The sequence below is a fragment of the Chiloscyllium plagiosum genome, chromosome 37 (assembly GCF_004010195.1).
Source record: "Chiloscyllium plagiosum isolate BGI_BamShark_2017 chromosome 37, ASM401019v2, whole genome shotgun sequence".
NCBI classification, from domain to species: Eukaryota; Metazoa; Chordata; class Chondrichthyes; order Orectolobiformes; family Hemiscylliidae; genus Chiloscyllium; species Chiloscyllium plagiosum.
The window spans coordinates 3,642,599-3,653,366 of NC_057746.1; the positions used below are offsets into that span (position 1 = coordinate 3,642,599).

Here is a 10,768-nt window from a genome sequence, read left to right on the forward strand (position 1 = left end):
AATGAAGGCAAGCATGCAGGTACAGCAGGTAGTGAAGAAATCTAATAGCATGCTGGCCTTCATAACAAGAGGGATTGAGTATAGAAACAAAGAGGTGCTTCTGCCCCTGTACAGCACCTTGGTGAGACCACACTTGGAATATTGTGTGCAGTTCTGGTCTCCAAATTTGAGGAAAGACATTCAGGTTCACAAGGTCAATTCCTGGAATGGCGGGACTATCTTATGTTTAAAGATTGGAGCGACTGGGCTTATATACCCTTGAGTTTAGAAGACTGAGAGGGGATCTGATTGAGACATATAAGATTATTAAAGAATTGGACACTCTGGAGGCAGGAAACATGTTTCCGCTGATGGGTGAGTGCCGAAGGACACAGCTTAAAAATACAGGGTAGACCATTTAGGGCAGAGATGAGGAGAAACTTCTTCACCCAGAGAGTGGTGACTGTGTGGAATGCTCTGCCCCAGAAAGCAGTGGAGGCCCAGTCTCTGGATTCGTTAAAGAAAGAATTGGATAGAGCTCTCAAAGATAGTAGAATCAAGGGTTTTGGAGATAAGGCAGGAACAGGATACTGATTGAGGATGATCAGTCATGATCATATTGAATGGTGGTGCAGGCTCGAAGGACAGAATGGCCTACTCCTGCAACTATTGTCTATTATCCTTGTACTTCATTTCTCGAGATATTAAGGCCAGCATTCCATTAGCTTTCTTGATTATTTTCTGCATTTACTTGTAACATTTTAAAGATCTATGCACCTGAATCCCCAAATCTATGGATATCCTGTGGACATTTGAATTCATAGTAGCCTGAATTCTCCTTTTTTGATCCAAAATGAAAACCTCACCACTTGCCTACATTGAACTCCATCTGCCATTTTACCTATTCACTTATCGACACTATCATCGACACTATCCACAGTGTCTCCTAACTTTGGGTCATCAGCAAATATGGAGATATAACCTTCTATGCCATTATCTAAGTCATTAATAAATAATGTAAATAATTGAGCCCCTAACACACATCATGCAGGACACCACTGGTCACATCCTGCCAATTTGAGTACCTACCCATTATTCTTCCTTTACTGTTTGGAATGCTTTTTGGAAGTCCATATAAACAACCACGGACATTCCCGTACCAAGTAGCATGGTCATCTCTTGAAAATAATCAATGAGGTTTGTCAGGCATGACATATCTATCATCAATCTATGCTGGCTGTTCCTGAATAACTGAAAAATTTCAAGTTGTTCAGTTACCCCATTCTTGATTATAGACTCAAACAATTTGTCCACCAAAGATGTTAGGCTAGCTGGTCTGTATGGGGTAACTGAACACCTTGAAAATTTTCATTAATTGACACTGTCGGTTTTACTCGGCAATTTGAGAACCAGGGGAATTGGTATCTGGATTTTTGATGACATTAAGACGACTGGCAGAGGCATGTGTCTTTGGTTTAACTCTTAATGAGATGCTGACAGACTGTCTGGTACATGGGATTAATGATGTAACCAAGCAAAAGCACCCAGTAGCTGAAACCCAACTGGACGTTCAGACGCCCTAGTTCTAGACTCCTCAATGAGGAAAACATCCACTATTATCTAGTCTGCCTAGCCCTGGGAGAATTTTATGTTTTTCAATCTCCTCTCATGCTTTTAAAGTCACGTGAATACAGGCCCAATCCAACTAATGTCTCATAGGCAGTCCTGTAATCCCACTATTAGTCTAGTGAATCTCCATTGCATTCCCTCAATAACTAATATATCCTTTCTGAGGAAGGGAGACAAAAACAGTGCACATTACTCCAGATTCGGTCTCACCCAGGCCCTGTATAATTGCAGTGTGACACCCCTATTTCAGAACTCAAAGCCTCTTGTCATGAAGGCCAGTATACTATTTGCCTTCTAAACTGCTTGATGCACTTGCCTGTCTTCCTCAATTGGACAATCAGATCCCCTTTTACATTCACAGTTCCCAATATGACCCCATTTAAATAATACTCTTCCTTTTTGTTTTCCATACTAAAGTGTACACATTCACATTTAGTCATGTTGTAATTTATCTGGCACATATTCATCCACTTATCAACTTGTTTAAATCACCTTGCAGTTTCCTTGCATGCTCTTCACATTTCATAATCCCATCAAGTTTTGTATCCTAAGCAAACTTGGAAATGTTGCATGTAGTTTCCTTATCCAGTTAATTTATCTGTTTTGTGAACAGCTGGGACCTAAGCACTGATCCATCCAGTACCCCACTAGTCAGTGCCTGTCACTTGGAAAAATACCCATTTTTTTCCATTCTGATTTCTCTGTGTCAACCAATTCTTACTGCATGCCAATATATTAACCCTTATTCCATATGCTTTAATTCTATGAACCTCTTATGAAGGACCTTATCAAAAGCCTTCTAAAAATTCAAATACACCATATCCACTAGTTCTCCCTCATTTATTCTACTAGCTGTATCCTCAAAAAAACTCCACCAGCTTTGATAAGCATCATTTGCCTTTTATGAACACATTCTGGCTTTGTCTATTAATGTTTTCCAAAAGTCCTGTTATTACATCTTTTATAATGGACTCTAGTATTTTCACCATTACTGATGTTCGGCTAACTGGTTTGTAATTCAGTATTTTCTCTCCCTTCTTAAATAGTGGGATTTCATTTGCCACTGTAGTAACTGCTTCAGAGTCCACAGAATTTTGGAAGCTGAAAACCAATGCATCCAATGTTTCCAGGGTCACTTCATTTAGTACTCTGGGATTAGTATAGGTCTTGGTGATTTGTCAGCTTTTAACCCCATTAATTTCCCTGGCACTATGTTCTTACTAATACGTTTCTTTCAGTTTTGCTCTTTCTCGAGATCCTTGGTTCTCTAATATTTCTGGGAGGTTATTTGTGCCCTCTTTAGTGAAGACAAAACCAAAGTAAATGTTGAAGAGGATGACACTGACCAATTGTTCCGGGTGATGAAAGTGGAGAGAGTAAGCCAGAGGAAATTAAGGAATGTAGGAACAGGACTAATCCCATCAGCCTGTTGCGTCATTCAATTAAATCATGGTAAATCTATATCTTAACTGCATTTACACATCTCAACTCTGTAACCCTTAATCCCCTTTCCAGGCAATAAACCTATCAAATGTAGTAGTCTGAGAATTTCCCCCGATGTCATTGTGTGTTAATGAAGTGACCCAACTCTCCGGATGTAGAATGACCCCTACTTTACTTGGTGATGTGTATTCGATGATCCGCTTCAGATGGTGAATGTTTGATTAATACCATGGGTAATGTTTGTACTGTCCTAGCTGGAGGACAACTGTCCTGAGTATGGTGAGGGAGTGTACAGACCTGAGTTTCCTCAGCCCGTCAAATCTTGATGTAATAACAAAGTGGCATGTTCACTTTACGGTCTTCCAAGATTCATTTCATGTTCTAGAAACAAACGTGAGTAATTTTCAAGTGTTTTGTTATTTTGATTGATTCAGTATTTGATATCAGCTGAAAATTGTGTTGTTTATCTGGTGTTTTATCTATTATCTGTGCAGATTTATAATTCGTAATAAATTCAGTTTTTCAGCTTAACCAAAACTTCCTGATTTGTCAGCATGCTGTGTTCCTATTCACTGAAATATTCAAGATTCAACAGTAAGAGTCCTATATACAATACATTGACCAATATCACTATGAGCTGGTGTATTTTCGCCACTAACATTTTTATCCCTTCCCATTCACAGGAAGCAGAACATTTCCCTGAGGAATGAAGATTGGCATAAAGATATCAACTTCTATAAACTATGAAAGCAATTTCCAGCCAATGAATTGTAGTTAGTTGTTAGATAGAAAATGTGGCCAGTTTGTGTACAGCAAGTTCCAAACTCCAATATGATAACAACTAAATTATCTGTCATTATGACAGCGAATGTGATCCATGTTGGGCAGGATATTAGGGATCATGGAATCCCTACAGTACAGAAGTATGCCAGTGAGCCCATCGAATTCATACCAATCCTCTCAAAGCATCTCACCCATATCTACCCCCTCCCTATCCAGTAACCCTGTATTCCCCATAGCTAATCCACTGAACCTGCACATCCTTGGACACAATGGACAATTTGGCATGGCCAATCCACCTAGCCTGCACGTTTTTGTCTGAGGATGCACACGGAGGAAACCTATGCAGACACAGGGAGAATGTGCAAACTCCACACAGACAATCACCTCAGGGTGGAATCCCGGGTCTCCAGCGCTGTCAGGCAGCACTGCTAACCACGGAGCCATCATGCTGCCCATGCATTGGGCCACTATAACACTTATGCTCTTTGATAATGTGATGTCATAGAGTCATACAGCACCGAAATAGACTATTTGGTCCAACCAGTTCATGTCGACATATAATCCCAAACTAAATTAATCCCATCTGCCTGTGCTTGACCCATTTCTCTCCAAACATTCCTTATTCATGCACTTATCCAAATGTCTTCTGAACATTGTAATTTTACTCACATCCACCACTTCCTCTGAAGGTCATTTCACACACGAACCACTCTGTGTGTAAAAATATATCTCCTCAAGTCTTTTTAAAATCTTTCATCTCTCACCTTAAATACATGCTCCCTAGTCTTGAAATCTCCCACCCTAGGGAAGACACTGCCATTCACCTTATTTATACCCCTCATTATTTTATAAACCTCTACAAGGTCACCCCTTAACCTCCTACACTCCAGTGAAAATTCTCATCAGTGCTCCAGCTATTCTTTGAGGTATTTTTATAAGGATGTTTTCATTAGAATTTTCGCTACGTGACACTCCAAATCTTGTTTAATACTTCAGTACTATAGATGCCTCAGCTACACAGTCACGTTGCCTTCTTAACTTCCAAGCTAACCCCTACTGACTGCTTTCTGACACAAGGCTTTCTGAGGACCACTGTAGATTTCTTCCTCTTAGCTTGAAACTCGGCAATGTCTTCAGTTACTTATCCTTTATATTATCTCAACTGAGCTCAAATCCAACTTACATACCATGCGGTGAATATTAAAGATAATACTGTCATGTTTCACTGAGGTAGACCAGTGGAAATTTAGCTCCAGTGCTCCTGGAGTTGTCACAAAATTTAAACACTTGAATATAAGTACACAATGTTTCCCAGTTTACCTGATTGGCAGATCCAGTTTGATAGAAAGAATGGACCAAGCTTCTGTACTGAAGAATAATTACTATTTATTACAAGTAATTAGATTTTGTCTATAGATAAACAATTATAAACCATCGGTAAATAACAAGGCAAAATGAAATCCTAATCACAATAACTCCACCTTTCATACAAACGCAGACAACAAACAGTCAAGGAAAAACAGGTTGTGGCAAAGGAGAACTATGGAGTAGTTCTGTGGTTTCTATTCAGGAGAGTTTGAGCCATTCCTATGTTTTGTTTGCTGGTCAGAACATTGCTTTTTGGTTGTCTTTCTTCAAATACTTCCACTGGTTTGCAAGAGATACAAGGTGGTTGCTTGCCTTATAATAGGTCTCTGACTTAACAGTTAAAAGTCCTAGTTTACCAGTTGTGACAACTGCTAAAGGAATGATAAATTGGTTTTCTTCAGCTTTCAAGTTGGTATTTAATGCAGAAGGCAAAAGCAAATAGACCCAGCTTCTGTGCCAGTAGATGTCAAATCACTTCTATCTTGTTCCCAGCCCAGAGGTGTTTAGTTACCCAAGAACCAATCACACACCTTTGTCTTTGATAACTGGTTACTAGTCCATGGACCAATGCAACTCCTTGGTTCCTGTTTATCTGCAACTACTTCAACTACCGCTTGTTCGAACAGCTGTACAAGCACAATGCATGCTGTAAGTGTCAGGTTACTCACTTTTTAAAACATGCAGCAAATCTTTAAAACACTGATTTCAAAACAATTCTGACTCATTTCAGACCATAATTTTAAAAAGCATGAACATAAAACGACAATCCTTACAGTGTTTTCTCTGCTTTATGTGCAGATCTGCCCCTCCCTATCTGTATAATCTCTTCCATCTCCCCCCTTACTGCACTGGAGTGTCAGCCAGGACGTTTTGCACTGTAGTCAGAGAGCGAGACTTGAACCCACAACCTTCTGACTCAAAGAACAAGGCTGGAGGTTCAAGTCTAACTCCAGATGTATTGTTTCATGAACAAGGATTAGAGTTGCTGCCAGGGTCACACAAGAACATAAAAATTAGGTGCAGGAGTAGGTATTTATCCTCTTGAGCCTGCTCTGCCATTTAATACCATCATAGCTGATCTCATCTTGGCCTCAACTTCACTTTTATGCCCACTCCCCATAACCCCATTAATCCTCTTATAATTAAAAAAAATGTCTATCTCAAAGTAATTCCTCAGGTTCAGGGCCCCTCCACAAACATTTCCCATTGGCTTTTATTGAAACAAACATGTTGTAAGATGAGTGGAGACATTATCCATTCAATGTTTATACAATGGATTGATCAGGAAGCCAATCAGGTCATTGGTCATAGTATCATTTTTTAAATGATTGTTACAAAAAATCTTTTGACAAAGATGCAACAATAACATGTACATCAGTTGCAGCCAAGAGTTAAAACAAAAGGGTCAAATGCATCACAAAGCTTCATTATAACCCTCATACCTGAAGGGTTACATGCATGTAAATGGCTTTTCAGTGTGAATTAGTCGGTGTTGCATGAGAGTCGATGACTGTCTGAAGCTTTTTTCACAAACCTCACATTTGAAGGGTTTCTCCCCTGTGTGGATCCTCTGATGGAGAAGGAGGTACCATGACCGTGAGAAGGATTTGTTGCACACCTCACATGTGAATGGTTTCTCTCCTGTGTGAATGCGTTGGTGTACACGCAGGTTTGATAATCGTGAGAATGACTTGTCACACATCTTGCATGTGAATGGCTTCTCCCCTGTGTGTATTGTCTGATGTGTCAAGAGATTGGAAGATTGACTGAAAGCCACCTCACAGATCTCACACTTGAATGGTTTGTCCCCTGTGTGAATCCTCTGGTGTCTCAGCAGCCTTGAAGATATCCGAAAAGCTTTATCACAAACCCCGCACTTGAAGGGTTTCTCACCTGTGAACGTGTTCTCTCCAGTGTGTATAAGTCGGTGTTGCATGAGGGTTGATAACTGTCCAAAGGTTTTGTCACAGACCTCACACTTGAAAGGTCTCTCCCCTGTGTGAATCCTCCGGTGTTTCAGGAGCCTTGTTGATATTGCAAACCCTTTTTTGCAGATCTCACACTTGAAGGGTTTCTCCCCTGTGTGGGTTGTCTGATGGACCAGGAGGCTTGATGAACACGTGAAGGCTTTGTCACACATTTCACATCTGAATGGTTTCTCTCCTGTGTGCACAGCACGGTGTACCCGTAGGCATGTTAACTGTGGAAACGATTTATCACATACCTCACATGTGAATGGTTTCTCTCCTGGTGTGAACCCATTGATGTCTGCGGAAAGTTGATAACTCGGAGAATGATTTGTCACACGCTTCGCATGCGAATGGCTTCTTCCTGCTATGAGCACGAAAGGATGATGAGTGGGAGAACGATTTATTGCACACATCACATCTGAATCGCTTTTCTCCAGTGTGAGTGCGTTCATGTTCAAGGAGGGTTGATATACGTGAAAATGAGTTGTTGCACAGTTTGCAAATGAATGGCTTCTCCCCAGTGTGAATGCGCTGGTGCTCAAGCAAGGTCGATCTATGAGACCATAGTTTGTCACACACTTCACGCGTAAAAGGCTTTTCTCTAGTGTGGATGTGTTTGAGTTTCTTGAGTGTTGATGACTCTATGAAAACTTGGCCACACATGTCACACTTTAATGGTTTTGCCTCCACATTGCTCTAAAGATGCACCTTGTTCAGAAATTTTATGAGCCTGTGGATCTGTCCTCACACATCTCACACCTGACTAGCTTTTGACCTGTAAGAATGAGTCATGAGCCTCATGACTCTCATTACACTTGGGGAGACTCACACTTCTTCCCAGCTTCACCCTGACAAATCACTCACAGCCAAACTTTCAGAAAGGTTGGTTCTGTTGGAAGGCTCCACAGCACTGATCAGTTTCAGATCTGATGATACATCCAGGCTCCCCTGACCCGACTGATTTGCAGATGGTTTCACTGCCCAACCTTCTCTGTGTTCAGCAATGCTGCAAAAGGATAGGATGTTTTCCCACAGTTGTACAAATGTTCCTTGGGTGAGGTTCAGGATATGTCTATCCACTTTGGTCAGGGACAGTGCAATCCTTCTGTAAAACAGGGAAAGGGAACAGAAGTGTGAATTTTCCATCTTTCAGTTAAAAGTTTTTGTCAAGTGAGGTTCCTGGCTCCCAATCTGCCATGGCTCAGGGTAACATTTTTCATTGTTTCCCACACTTCTCCTCTTGATTATGCAACTGGTCTGCTGGGCGCCTTTCTCAAAGAATCACACAACCAGAGAGGTAGAAGTGCTCACCACTGCTGTGACCTTCTCGTGTTCACGCACTGATGCTTCACCCACTTCAGACACTCCAAAGCAAGAACTCGCCTTCATTCTGTGGAGTTTGACTGTTATTATCTGGGACATGGCCCAGCAGCTCCCGCTTCACGGACAGGGACAGGTAGGTGTTGCTGGATGGGGTGGTGGAGTGGAAGGCAGTGATGGACCACAGGAGGCCATACAACCAGCCCCAGGACAGTCTGAACCCAAATTTCAGCCTGTGTTGGTGATGCATCCCAGTACAAAGGGACACCAGCAATATATAAGGAAAAAAAAAGATCTTCTCAGCCATCTCGCACTCACAGGGTCACCATTCAATGTAACTCTGCCACTCCATATGCCTCTCGCCAAGGTTCATGGAATGCAACTCTCAATATTGCACGTACTATGTGCGTTCTCACCAACCCCATACTGCGAACCCTTCCTGCACTCTACATTTCCTACTCCCTCACTGGTGACACCTCACTGCCTCTCCTGCTCATACATCACCACCAACTGCTCTTCCATTGACTTCAATCATACTCAATTCCTCCCTTTGTCTCAATGTCAGAAAAAGAGGTCCACCCCACCAGACTGATGTCTCCACAGCACCCAGACTAACCTGCCTGTAATCCCTGGACTGAGTCCTCTTCAGCTTCAGATCGTAGATCCCCAAATTCTGGGAGGACCAAGTGTCTGACAGAACGTGATCAAAGTTTCTTGGCTGATTGTGGTAGTATCTGTTCCTGACCTCCACCTCACCAGGTCTGCTCCCATTTGACTTTCATACATGACCATTTACTTGAAGCACATACAATGAGTTTGCCACGTAAGCGGCTGGAAAATGCTGCAGGTCTGTCATTGAGTAAGAATGGTGCTGTACAGTGACAGGCCTCTCCTTGACTGTTCATTGCTCCCCACTGTGACAAGCTGACTGCCTCTCTCACTCCGTACTAACAAACAATACAAGCCACAGAGGCACAATGACCTGGATGAGGGCAGAGAAGGATGGGTTAGTAAATTTGCGAATTACACTTAAGGTCGGTAGAGTTGTGAATAGTGCCGAAGAATGTTGTGGGTTACAGAGGGACATAGATAAGCTCTAGATTTGGGCTGAGAGGTTGGCAAATGGAGCTTAATGCGGAAATGTGTGAGGTGGCTTACTTTGGAAGGAGTAACAGGAATACAGAGTACTGGGCTAATGGTAAAATTCTTGGTAGTGTAGATGGATAGAGATATCTTGGTGTCCATTTACATAGATCCCTGAAAGGTGCCACCCAAGTTAATAGGGTTGTTAAGAAGGCCCTTACCCAATGAACTGTTGTGGTTCAAGAAGGCAGCTGAAGATAAAGGACAGATGTGGATGAACAATTGTGGCAGCCATATCCTGTGAATATATGAGTAAGAAATGATTGAGGAGTCAGCCCCTTCAGCAAAGGAGGAATGGGAGTTGGAGTAAATCATGTTTCCTTTTCCTCCTTACAGAAGGATTACAGCGTACTATAAAAGAGACAAAGAGAGGATAGACATTACAGACAGATCCCGACCATCAGCCAAGGAACAACTGCATAACTGTGAGAAGATATCCAGTCCCTTCATAGCGTTGCTCAACACCGAGAAGGTTGGGCAGTGAAACCAACATCTGGAAAAGCAGTCCAGTCAAAGGAGCTTTGACATATCATCAGATCTGAAACTGGTCAGTGGAGTGGAGCCTTCCGTCAGAACCAACCTTTCTGAAGGTGATCGGTTGTGGGTGATCGGTCAGGGTGAGGCTGGGAAGAAATGAGAGTTTCAATCATTCATTGAGCCTCATGAACCACTGACTCATTTATACAGGGGAGAGGCATGTAAGGATAACTGACAGGCCATAAGGTTTCCTAACACAAGGTCCATCTGTTGACTGCCTTAAGCACAAAGATAGGTAAATGGAAGTGAAACCCTTCAAGTGTAAGATGTGGGAGCGAGCTTTTGCAAGATCATGGATGCTCATGAATCATCAACGCACTCACACGGGGAGAAACCATTCACGTGGGAGGTGTGTGACAAGAACTTTGCACAGTTGTCAGGTCTGTTGAAGCATTGGCTCATTGGAAGAAAACTATTCACATGTGAGGTATGTAACAAATCATTCTTGCAATCTTCGACACTCCAGTGTATTCACACAGGCGAGAAACCACTCAGGTATGAGGTGTGTGACAAATCATTCTCATGTTCAGGGAATCTCTGTAACCATCAATGCACCCACACATGGGAGAAACCATTTAGGTGTGAGAAGTGTAACC

The 10,768-nt window shown here is 42.1% G+C and overlaps 1 pseudogene; it reads right to left on the reverse strand.

The window, feature by feature from the left end:
- Window positions 1-10,768, reverse strand: part of LOC122541643 — a 131,006-nt pseudogene that overhangs the window by 57,211 nt on the left and 63,027 nt on the right.